This window comes from Chroicocephalus ridibundus, chromosome 6 (genome assembly GCF_963924245.1).
Source record: "Chroicocephalus ridibundus chromosome 6, bChrRid1.1, whole genome shotgun sequence".
In the NCBI taxonomy this organism is placed as follows: Eukaryota; Metazoa; Chordata; class Aves; order Charadriiformes; family Laridae; genus Chroicocephalus; species Chroicocephalus ridibundus.
The window spans coordinates 53,843,014-53,855,875 of record NC_086289.1 but is presented as its reverse complement, the minus strand read 5'-3'; the positions used below and the strand labels follow the sequence as shown (position 1 = coordinate 53,855,875).

General features: G+C 39.5%; 1 protein-coding gene across 2 annotated transcripts in view; it reads right to left on the bottom strand.

Moving 5' to 3' along the window:
* Window positions 1–12,862, bottom strand: part of SPSB4 (splA/ryanodine receptor domain and SOCS box containing 4) — a 185,027-nt gene that overhangs the window by 123,115 nt on the left and 49,050 nt on the right. The window lies entirely within an intron of this gene.

Below are 12,862 nucleotides of genomic sequence, written 5' to 3'. Positions count from 1 at the left end.
GAGGCTGACACCTCTCCCTGTCTCTCCACTATCTGGATCAGACTAACAGGGAGGTGTGAATGCCTACAGCTTGTGTGTGGCCTGCTTAAAGCTCATTTCTTAACCCTTTCCTCCCCCCGCTTTTCTGCTAAATATATAAATAAAATGAAGCCACAGGGGCCACTGCTGCAGCTGGTGCGGAGCATCAGTGTTGTCTCCATCCACAGGACAAAAGGACTTCTCACAGAAGGTGGGACATAACTGCCTGTGGGATAAAACTCCTTAGGGGCTCTCAAAACTAGAGTAATCAATAAGAATTAATCTGTAGTTTACAGGAATTTAATTGTTCCTCTTGATTGTATCTCAGTCCACTGAAAGTTCACACAAAGGGTAGCTAATGTGGTTTAACCCATAGTAAACTGCACATCAGAATGTTTAGGGTAGAAATTTGGTAGGGGAAAAAGTCTCCATTTGCTCTCCTTTTAAAAAAAACTTCAAAAAAAGTGAAAGAATGTCAGCAGTTGTACAGGAAAAACTAGACATGAGAAAGAACAGCACATGAAAAAATATTTAATAACATTTTTTTTTACCTGTTCCATGTGTTTGCATGAATTTAAATTTTCAAAATATTTGCTATCAGTAAAATTTCTACCACTAACACATTTCATCCTAGGAAGGAGAGCTCAATGTTTATTAAACTCCTTTACTAATCTGAACATTGCTGGAGGATTTCCATGGAGTGGCAATAACCACTCTGATAATAAATGTTGTAAAGGGAGCGAGAACACTGCTCATAGCTTCAAACTGCTTACATTGGTTTTAGCCTTTTTTGGGATCAATATCTGTTAGAAAGAGGGAGCAGTACTGCTTTTGCCAAGACCCACTATGCTCTCAAAAGTTTCCTGACCACTTTTCTTTACCACTACAAAAGTGAATTTTAAAATTTAAACACGGAGTGCAAATTAAATGAACAGTTTATGGTGTTTTGTTTGTTTTTCTTAACCGTCATCTTTCAGTTCCCTGCAAGTTCTGGATGATACAGTACTAGCAAATCCAAGTGTTCAAAGATGATGAGTCAGGCCACCACTTCCATGAGATCTTATAGAGAAACAGCCAAGTTGGACGTTTTATTTTACTTTTATTTTCTATCATCTGTTTTTTAATGAATGTTAAGGTCCATAAACTCCTATTAGCCTGGAGCTTTTTTACTTTGTTTTCCACAAAAGTATGCAAGCGAACAAGTGAGATATGAATTGCCAGTACTGAGTTAAGGGGGAATCACTGAAGTGAAGAAACTGTCAAAATTGTGCCAATATAAGAAATAAAGATATTATGTCACAGAAGAAAAGTAAACCTTTGTCTATTATAAACTAGTCTTGAAGTCTCATTCATTAAAAACCTAAAATATCAAGTTTAATATTTTACATCTGACTCAGAGCTAGGATTTCTACAGTGCTCTCTATAGGTTTTCCTACTTTATTCTGGTTAGTTTAACTCCTAGAATGGAACGGCAACTAGCAAAATCAGTGGGAATTCTGTCTCTGATTTCAAGTTTCAAGATTTGCTTTTGGTGTATAGTTAAAAAATGAAAGTGCTACTATCACCCCAGGTTTTAGACAGATTAAAAACACAACAACAAAAAAGGGACCACTAAACAAAACCAAACCAAAAAATCTCTACCACCATCCACCTTTTTAAGCTTTTGTAGGCTTACAATATATCTTGAAACTCTATATTAGTTTGTTTGTTGGGTTTTCGTGGTGTTTTGTTGTTGTTGTGGGTTGGGCTTTTTTGTTTTGTTGGGGGGGACTGGAGGCATATTAAAGAATATGTAAATGTGTTGCTCATAAGTAATGACTTCTGTAAAAAAAACCAAAAACCAAACAACAATAAAACAATACCCATCATCCATGGATATTTTCTTAAAACCCAGGGGACCACATTAATTGCTGTTGCAACACAAAACCCTTGTTCGTCCACTGCAAAATCTGTTCTCTCACAGGGAGTTACTTCAAATGGACCTACTAATATTACTGCCAATATCAGTCTATACCAAGCCGAGACTGTCTCTTACATGAACCGCACTACGCTTACATGAATTTGTCAGAATGAGATGCCTCAGTTCGCATAGTTACAAAACAGTCTCTTTTGAAGGGGACTGAAATCAATCAATTCACCACTGAGCTTTTAGGGGACCCACGGATCTGCCCTGTACTCATTAAGAATGGAAGTGGTAAAGCGAGCCATTTACTAATGTACCTTATGATGCCTGTTTAAAAAAGGATGCAAGGAGAGAAGACACAAGAACCTAGCTAAATTCAGCTTAAGAGAACAGATTCAGCACTAGTAAGGAAGAGTTTCTGTAATGTATTCGCTAGGCTGGCAAGCTCTGATAGAATTAGAACGCGGAATAACTGCAGCAAACTGCTGGCATATGCTGAATTTACTGGTGTGCATATTGCTTAATGGGCCATCACCAACACTGGTGGGGTTTTTCTGTTTGTTTTTAAGACAGACAGCAATCCTGGAAAATGAAAGACCTCTAAAGAACGACCTTTACATAAATATGAAATAGAATAAGAGCTCTTCCATTAGGGTACCCTGATTTAGGAAGAGAGGATAAAGAACACCACAGGCAGATTTCTAGATGAATGGTGACACTAAGCTGACCGTCTGGCAGAACCCGTGACAGCTGATTAAGAAGAAAAGGGAAAAATGCGATTAAGCCATACTATAGGTAACAGTTTAATATTGTACTGCCATCTCTGAAACTTTCTAAAAGGAGCTTTTTATAGGGTCTGACATAGCACATATATAAACACACTTTAACAGCAAGAAGCTAACACAAGTGAATACAGGAGAAATAAAATGTATTCATTAAAAGTAACTTGAATTAGCGCAGAAGAGCTTCAGATTCAGGTCAAACTGAGCAGACTTCAATAAGAGGAGTCAAAGGGACTTTGTAGTTTAAGTACCCTGCTCGATAGTTCAATATTGTTTTAGTTTCTTTGCTGAAAAAGCAACATAAAGAAGCTAAACCAGGCTAGTATGTGCAGAGAATTCAAAAACAAAACAAACCACCCCAAACCACCCAAAACTCAAACACAGCTCTTCACATTTATCCTTAGAAATGCAAACGAGCATTGTCCTTGTTAACAGGTGCTAACTAGCAAGGCCCCATGCTGCGCTCAGACGTGTTACAGATGAGCAGATGCCTTTATGTATTCCTGGCCATAGGCTTAGGAAAAGTGTCACACATTGAAAAAACAAAGATCAAACGCTTCTCAAAGCTGACTATGAGATTTCAAAATGTAAAACCAGTGATGAGGTTGAAAAGTAACAACGACATCAGCGAATCAGGGCAGTGCCATTGTGCATAGTTTGTATTACTGTGCCCGCGAGTTAACTGTGCGAGAGTTTGTGCACATACACAACTTTAACTTTCAAAACTCCCCTTTCAGCAATGCTAGATTCACCTGTTATTTTCAATCGAGACTTGATTATTCTATCAGGTTGATTTAAATTGGTAATAACTTCATAGAAGGAAAGGCACAAGTGACCCAAGACACCTCTTGCACTGGTACAGATTTTCTGAACTTATGGGTGTTTTACACTCCCTGTCACCACGTGCCTCACAATCATCATGGTGAGACTGGAAAAAGTGAATTTTATTTCACAGATGGGACACCTATTGGGATAAAACACAAAACCCCAGCAGAGCGGGAACAAACACTCTGGTAAATGTGTATGTTGAGGTAGGCAGAGACACACATAACACATACAGGATCCGTGGGCTTTAGGTACCTACAAGATGAACAAGTATTTGTGCACGTAGGTGTATGTATATGTATGAGCTGACTTAAGATCCTTTATAAACCTTGTCCTACTGAGTTTCACAGATACTACACAGAGCATACCTGCATCACGTAATAAAGAACAGTAAAAAGACACTTGAGCTACAAGTACCATATAGAACAAAGCAGCACATTCACATCAGCAGAGCTTAGTAAGTCACATACATTGCCACTGAGGCTACGTTGTTTTTCAATTAATGAAAACCAGGATCTTTGTATGGCCCCATAGATCTGTGTGGACCTAAGAGGTGCTTGCGGTTAGCTCGGTCCTTTTTATAATGCTGTGTGCAGTGCAATAGAGAAAGAACGACCAAAAGTACTTGATGGATTACAGAATTAGGTTAGCAGGTATCAAATCCTAGACTAGTACTGAGCAGAGGTTCCTCCATTCCCTCAGGCTATATTCACAGCTAGTTGAGTAATCTGGCCAAACTGAAATTCTGCCTGGCCATGTAAATGAACATTTTATATACCTTTTTGTTTGAAACCCCACAAGATTAAATTAATCCTGCCCTGGGGCAGGGAAGTAGATTAGATGACCTTGCAAATCCTGTACAGCCCTGCTTCCCATGATTCTACTATTTGCTCGGGATTACTGCTTACTTTGTTCCCCACCTGGCCCAGTGGCACTCAGATGACATCCTCATCTTTGTGCATTAACCACCTTAAAACATTTTAAGCTGTTCTGTTTTTTTTTTTTTCAAAAACAGTCAGTTACAAATGTGGAGTATACCCACCATAAACATGGAGACAAAATACTGACGTTTACATAAAAAATGTTTTGACCTAATTTCATCCACACTATCTCTTGCAAAATTTTCTGGGAAGGAAACACATGTAAGTGGAACCCCTGTCCCACTTTAGTCTGCAACCTTTCCCCATCTCAGCTTAGTTAAGAAGGCCCAGCTCACAAAATCTGCTTGCATTACTGTCAACAACCTTAACTGGATGGTGCTCAGCAGAGGAACAGATGCTTTAAAAGGATACTGAAATAGAAGCCCAAGCCAGGCATAGGTGACTCAGATTTGAGAGACTGTCCTTACAGCAGATCTCTCTCATTTGTTTTGCTCTTTCCTATATCAGCCATTGGAAAGTATTGAGTCACTCTCTGCTCTGGAAATTCATTATCCACAACTTGGTTCTAACAGGCCTCATAGATAATTCATCTCTTGACAGTGAAAGAGACATTGCAAGGGAAGGAAAGATACCCCAAGGTCAAATATCGCTTGGTGTTTGTGATTCATACAGCTCCATGCGATACTGCTGCTTTCTGCTTCCCTTGCTTAGATTCAAGAGACATGATTAAGTCACGGGAAAAATTTTCAAATTAATGGAACGACAATATTGCTTCTAAATGATCTGAGAACAGTGCAGCTGGGGAATTGACATTTTAAAAGGTTATTGATTATATAATTAACATAGATAATCAATAAAATTTAGTTAACATTTATGTAGACATTAAATAGAGTATGAAATCTGACTGTGAACATCTGACAAGTATTTCCACTAGGAATCTAATGACACATTTGAAGAGGGATGCTTTCCTACAATCCTAAAACGTGTAATAAATTTGAAGAAAAACCTCTGCTAGACCCATTTAGCAAACTGATCTTTCTGCAAACTGTTTTTACCAACTAATAAATTCCTTAGACGCCACCCAAAGCAAGCACCAAGTTAGCATCACAGCATGGATTTGGCATTAATCATGTTCATAAGTGACTCCTGCTTCTCTAGAAAGGCCAGTTCCCCTGTTGCTCAGAGCACGCTGTTGCAGCAAAACCAGCAAAAAAGTTCTCAGCAGGCGTTAGTTATAGGTGTTAGGGATATTCCAAAAAATGCCTTTTAGTCAAAATATGCTCATTTGAGGGGTAGGGGGAGGAGAAAGGGAAAAAAAAAAAAGAATGTTTTTCTTGGAACTTACCCATCTCAAAGAGGTTTTGTGGGAGAGATTTGTCATGACTGAGCTCTATTTTCCCATCAGAATTGCCAATAGGTGACTGGTTGGAGATTGCAGATGTGAATCGAGCAGAAAATCTAACCCGTGGTTACTGGCTATTTTGGACTATGTCATTTCTTTGCTGGTAAGTTTGGTTTGAAGTGCTTGAAAGGTCTGTTTCACTTCTGCGGCAGAAAAGGAAACTTCATATTTTGCAGAAGAGAATCTGGATTTCTAATTAGGCTGTAATTGCATTCTTTCCTTTCGTACTTCACCCAGGCTCTAGGTGGGCTGTTTCACAGACCACCCAACCGTGGAACCTCGCAGGCTCAGAGTCCTTCCAACACCTCTCCAGAGGCTTTCTGTGAAATAGCTAAGTTAATGCTCAAAATATCAAAGTGCTCATACCCTCAGCTTCCTCTCGTTTTAAAGAAAGGTAAATGTATTCAGCTCTTCCCTGTAATGAATGAGCTGAAGCGCAAGCTGAAAGGTGGAAAATGAGTTCGGGTAAAACAGAAACAGGCTACCCAAACATTCTGTGAGCACTAAGGAATCATGAGTTAATCATAAAAAGATTCATTTTTGTATATGTTATCTGTAGACCTAACTAAACTAAGTGCCCATGGTAACAGGGAAGTTACTTTTGTAACTTTTTCTTTCAGTATAACCCAAAAATTTCCCCAAAAAAGGTTAAGCCCTGCAAACTTCTTCTGTGTTATTTATAAATCATTCACCGGAATAAGGCAATCTCAGCAAAACTAAAATAGCCACATTGAAGAGCAGGGATGATTCTCAGTGAGTAAACAGATAGAGAATGTGCGCTGCCAAGATATCAGAAGAAAGGAGCATATTTGTATTTTTTTCAGAGGGACACATTGTTTCTTTAATAAAACCAAAACTTTAAAACCCACAAAATGTATTTCAGCCATAACAAACATGTAGGTAAACTTATATGTACACATACGTAAAACACAAAGAAAGCACTAACCTTCAAGTAATTACTTTGCCACAACATGTCTAGACTGCCCAAAATTACTTTAAACAACTGGCGTAAAAACTAGAGATTTAAAAAAAAAAAAATCCATATGAATTCTCCATATAAATGTTACATTTTCCCTTTGAGCAGAGCAGTTTGTGAAGGGTTTACTGCCATCACAGTAACGAACTATCCAAACACAATGATTCTCAAGAACCTCATTCAATCTCCTGTTTAAAAAGACCTCATCCACACCGTAAAGAATGAAATATGACGCTGAGATAAATGAAGGTAGGAAGATGAAAAAGAACTTGTCAGCAGCGAAGTGATTCTTCACAGTTACTAATGCTCCTTCGCTCTTCCAGCATTTCTGCCATCGGAAGCTGACTGCTAAAGGAGAAAACAGACCCCTGGGACTACGAGGTGGCAGTTACCCAACTCATTCCAACAGAGTTTGAAAAAGGTTCCTCCAAAGTTACCGATACTAATAACGAATAAAATTTTGCCAACAAGTACTAACAAAATGGACCAAGCCCAAAGAGGTAAATGCCTTCTTAAGCTAACACTCCCACTAAATCACTCCTAATCAATAATTTGCCTGCTTCGACTGACTGCATCTGAGAGGAAAATGGTAATTTTATCACAGAAGTCAGAAAACATCATCAATGAGCAACAAACATTAATGTAAAGATCTGCACAGAGACACTAAGATTAGTCTGAACGAAGCATGAATGGGAACATGTGTGTGAAAGCACCAGAAGAAACAACAGAAGAGGAGTCAGAACAGTGACATGTGCTGATGACCTGACTGACAGCAATGACACTGGTAAGCACCAAAGCATGTTATTTCCATCAAGATCAGGCAGACTATGTGATTTCTCTTCCTCTTACCCCAATGGAAGGTCATACTGCAGCCATAAAGTTACCACAAACCAGAGAAACAAAGAAAACGGGCAGTGTAGGACACATGCAGGATAAAGTAAACAAGATTGAGGCAAGTCTCATGCCATGACTGCTGGAACCTCAAGGACATAAAAGACCTGTCCAAAACTGAGTTCATCACCACAATCCAAATGAAACCCAAGAGATATAGTGAGGATTCAACACCCAGCACCCTTGTCCTGTGGGCTGCACACACGGATCCTGGCCAGACCCCTTGGGCACATGTGGTTTGGTGCTGGTGTTCTCCCAATATCCTAAGAGGCTGAAAACAGACCCAGTTTCCTACGCATCATGAGAAGTATTGTGGGGTTATTTCCAGAGCTCATGAACTAGCTTTTCCCTGGGTATATGTCATAACAAGAGTTAACTTCCTTTGCCTCGGCCCTCCTCAGAAAGTCCCTCTAAAATTACCAGCAGACCATCACAAAAAACTATTTGGTTTCCTGAAGTGTGTTTACCTTGTCCCTGTGGCTGATTCCCAGCACACAACAGTGGCTTGTGTGAAGGAAGTGAATGGTGCTTAGTTTTTCTGTAGCTGTACTTCTGCATGCTTTCCAACAGATAGGAACAAAGAGCTTTTCATCTCCTAGCAATTCAGATCACAAATACAAATTAATGTCAGTCATACATATAATTTTGATATTTCCTTGTCAGCAGTTAAAAACCAAATAAAATAAAACAAAAAACCTTTCCCTATAGAGGAAGAAAACTAAGGAAAATACAATAAATATAGTACCATAAAATAAAAATGCACCTTGACACTTAATTAATAGTTCTATACTATTTGACTCATTCAGTCCTAGTTACTGGATCACCGTTCTCCCTAAAGAGAACCAATAATATAAGTTATGATCCAATACAAGTGAAAGACGATGCATTCTCCACTTACCTAGAGCAAAAGCAAAAATATTTCCCTCATCTCTGTTAATACTGCTTTTTATGCTATACCAGTTAAAGATAGTTTTGGGACATTTTCTCTAATTACTCACCCAAAACGGTCCTTTATATTTCAGCCAGGATTATCCAGAGAATAATACACTTTTATCCCTTTCCTCAAAACACACTTGTGCCCCAGGAAATTTAACTGCCTCTATCTAATCCCATGAAAGTCCTTTCTGAATCACTTGGGGATTGACCTCATGAATTTTTCATTGTTATTTCTTGGTGGGACTGTCAATCAGAGATGAAAAAGAGGAAAACGAAACACAGAGTGGAGCGATTTGCTAGAAACGTCACCTCAGCCAGCACCAAAATTACATCAGATGGCATAAAGAAGAATCACTTTGAAAAACCGGCATGGAAGAAAGTGTCTATTTTGTGCCCTTTTCTCTCTGTTTTCTAGGATTAATAGCTTATTTCCTTTTTGTGGTTTGGGTTTGGGTTTTTTTGTTGCTTTTTCTTTTTTTTCAGACACACTCCGTGTTGCATTTTTTCCCAAATAATATTGTGGACACTTCACAGAAGTCTACAACAAAACCCCAGCACCGGTTGTCGTTTGATCAGTTTTCATCAAGTTTATCCTCAAATCAAACACCACAAGATTTTTTTTTTCTTCACACTTCTATGTGGTGACATTCACATCAGCGACAGAAATATGGAAGGTGTGGCTCAGATCCCACAAGATGCCTGATCACTACTGACAAGTTAAACATGAGCACAAAGAATCTTCCCCCACAAGCAGCCAAAGCAAAAACACTGTACGTCAATGCCCCCACGAGGCACAGAAGCTTGGCATAAGCAGCCAGGACCTAGTATTATTTAGGAGTCCCAGCCACACATTAAGACCCCACAGGTGCTTTGCAAATGCAGATTAGAAGGGCTGATCTTTCCCTAAAGGCCAAAAATAATCATGTATAAAGAAAGGCAGAGGCAATGTAGCAGTCATATGACGTCTGCAGATCTTTTCATCTGGCCTTAAGATAACTTATTGTCGATGAAGTATGTTCTTATAAGTTAAAGGCTTTAAAAAATAAATCTTTTAGCATAAGAAAGGCAAAAAGAAGCATCATGAAAGAAAAGACTCACGATAAGCACTCACAAATGAGAAACAAGAAGGCAGAGCACGATTCGCACCCCTGAAAGCTATAACTAAGCACAAGGCACAGGAGCTGACATGCGCAGGTAAACACAGGCAACAGCTTTCATTTGAAGAACTGGATCTATTCTTCCCAGACACAGGAAGACAATGTCAATACAGCTGCTTTCTCTATTTCTGTTAACACAATTCTATACTAGTAAGGCCTTCAGGTCTTTGCAATGTAAGAATCAATCTCATCCAAGCTCAAAGATGTCAAATATGGCTATATATGAGCAATAGCTTGTTTTTTTTTAGTAATACGGGGATCTGAAGTCTGTTTCACCCAATGTATACATTGGAGTACTGTGTCCAGCTCTGGAGCCCTCAGCACAAGAAGGACATGAACCTATTGGAGCGGGTCCAGCGGAGGGCCACAAAGATGATCAAAGGGCTGGAGCACCTCTCCTATGAAGACAGGCTGAGAGAGTTGGGGTTGTTGAGCCTGGAGAAGAGAAGGCTCGGGGGAGACCTTACAGCAGCCTTCCAGTACCTGAAGGGGGCCTACAGGAAGGATGGGGAGGGGCTGTTTGCAAGGGCATGTAGCGATAGGACGAGGGGCAATGGTTTTAAACTAGAGCAGGGCAGGTTTAGATTAGACATTAGGAAGAAGTTCTTTACACTGAGGGTGGTGAGACACTACCACAGTTGCCCAGAGAGGTGGTGGAGGCCCCATTCCTGGAGACATTCAAGGCCAGGCTAGATGAGGCTCTGAGCAACCTGATGTAGTTGAAGATGTCCCTGCTTACTGCAGGGGGGTTGGACTAGATGGCCTTTAAATGTCCCTTCCAATCCAACACATTCTATGATTCCTTTCCATACTACTGATATTGCACTATTTTAAATTCATCTATCGTGTGTTATGGTTAATGTTTTCAATAGAGCTCCCAGACCTTTGAACACCTGCTTTCTTCAAAGCTGGTTCCTTAAACTGCCAGGTTGGAGCTCTTATGTACAGCATTAGTAAGCCGCTACAGCTGCATGGACTCAGGGGCTGCTACAGAACCAGCCTAAAGGAAGGACCTATATATGCTGGAGATTGCCTTTTCCAATACAGTTCAGCAATCAGGGGACAGCCTCCCACCCCCAACCGCTCATGTGTGCACTTTGTTCTGGAAAAGGTACTTTATTCCGGGAAAACAGAAGTAAATTTTCATTTGGGAATAGTTACTCTGCTGTGAGTCCAGAATAAAGGGTCAACACAGGGATGGGCCAAAACAATTCGTGTCACAACAGTTGTGCCAGTCTGTCTCCCTGAGGGGCTGGGGTGAGAAAAGGAAAAAAAAGAAAAAAAACCAAACTAAAAAACTGTTTAACTGTTGTGTAACAAGGTTTTTCTATACTGGATTTGAGTAACACGACTGACCCTGAGCCATGTGGGTCCGAGTCTCCTCAGCCATTACAGAGAATTAAGAATATCCTTACACATGCACATGAGTGGAGGGGCAGGATTTTCTTAAATCAATATAAATCAAATGTTTACTTCACATAAGAATAAATAACTCAAAGTATATATAGCTCACACAAGGGGCTCTACCTGGGAATCCCAGCACTGTTTGGGGGTATTCATGCAGCAACATGAAACTAGATTTCTTATTTTGGGATGAACTCTGAGTTTGAGATTATATGTATCTAAAGAAACACCTCTAGTGTAAAGTGAAACAAGAGATTTCTGAGGCAGAAAGGAGAACAGGTTTCCTCCAGTATTACTCCCTGGGCAGCACGACATTTGTGCAAGTCAGAGGGCAAGCCTCCGTGGAGCTTTCCCATTATCACTGCAGCTGCTCTGGGTCACGCCAGTGTTATTTTCAATTGGTCTTTTTTCGTTTGGATACTTTGTTTTGTGTTGGCTGCTGGAGAATAATGTTGCTTTCAGGCTTTTTTGTTTGTTTTTAGTGGACTAGTAAGTCGTCAAGTCTGCACAGCAAACAAACTCTGCAGGAGCTGCAAACTCCACTCTCTTTCTCTTGGCACCACCCCCACCCCCCTTTTTCTACTACCAAATGCACTGGGCTTTCCCTATAGGAAAGTTTAAAACAGGATTTCTCAACTCCCCTTAGCTTAACTCTCTTAGTAGCAGCAGAATCAGGACAACTAAACAAAGGGTTAGTAGGAACTTGATGTTAAATAACGACCAGAGACACATAATGCCTAAAATAACATCAGCTACCTGAAGCCCTTTAAACAACGGTTACTGATAAGTAAACTGCAATTTATTTTAGTTCTTTCCTTTGGTAAATAAAAGCAATAACAATAACCTAGGTAAAGAAAAATCGGTTCACAACATGAATTTCATTTGGATGCTGTCCTTTCAGGGAAATAAATTTTAAAAAAATAGCATGCATGTGTGTGTATATATATATATATATATGTATATATGTTTTCATTAACTAAATACTCTGTATCCCTGTACCCAACAGTGAGAGCTGAGAAAGCTGCAGATTAAGTTTAGTCTGTTTTAACATCATTATTACACTTTTCCAAAAGATCCTAGAGCTAAGTGGGGAATAGCTGGGGGTTTTTTTTGTCGTTTGTTTGTTTTTTAAAAATAAAGTTTAAAAAGACGGTAAGAATCAATTTATTTAAAACTCTATGCCTATGCCACTATCATGAGGGAAGAAATGGTATGCCTATGCTGTTTTTTCTTGCCAGTTGAAATTTAAAGCTCAGTGAAATCTCTCTGAACTTTCTTTGTGCAACTTAAGTCACAAGCCAGACTTCAAAAGAGGTAAGCCAGCAATTACATTTAAAAGCAAAATAATTTGAGGAATAGAAAGTCATCAGACCAACAGACAAAGGATTGAACAGAGCTCTAGTTAAGAGGGGGAAAAAAAGGTCTGTATGAATAGAGCAGGATTCTTTTCCAAGCAAGCCAAGAAGTGCTATGCTTTGAGAGTTAGAAATAAACCTTTCTACACTAGTAAGACCATATCCTTCCTAGTAAAGAGACGCTTTCTTTAGTTTGACTTTGCTTCCTTTCCTGTTCTGTAATCATCCTATCAGGCAATCAGATCTTTCATCTTCCCCTTTGAGTTTGGTAATTCTTTCCTTACTGGTTGCACAGTTCACTAATGGAGGCAAACCCAGTACTGGTTTGTTAT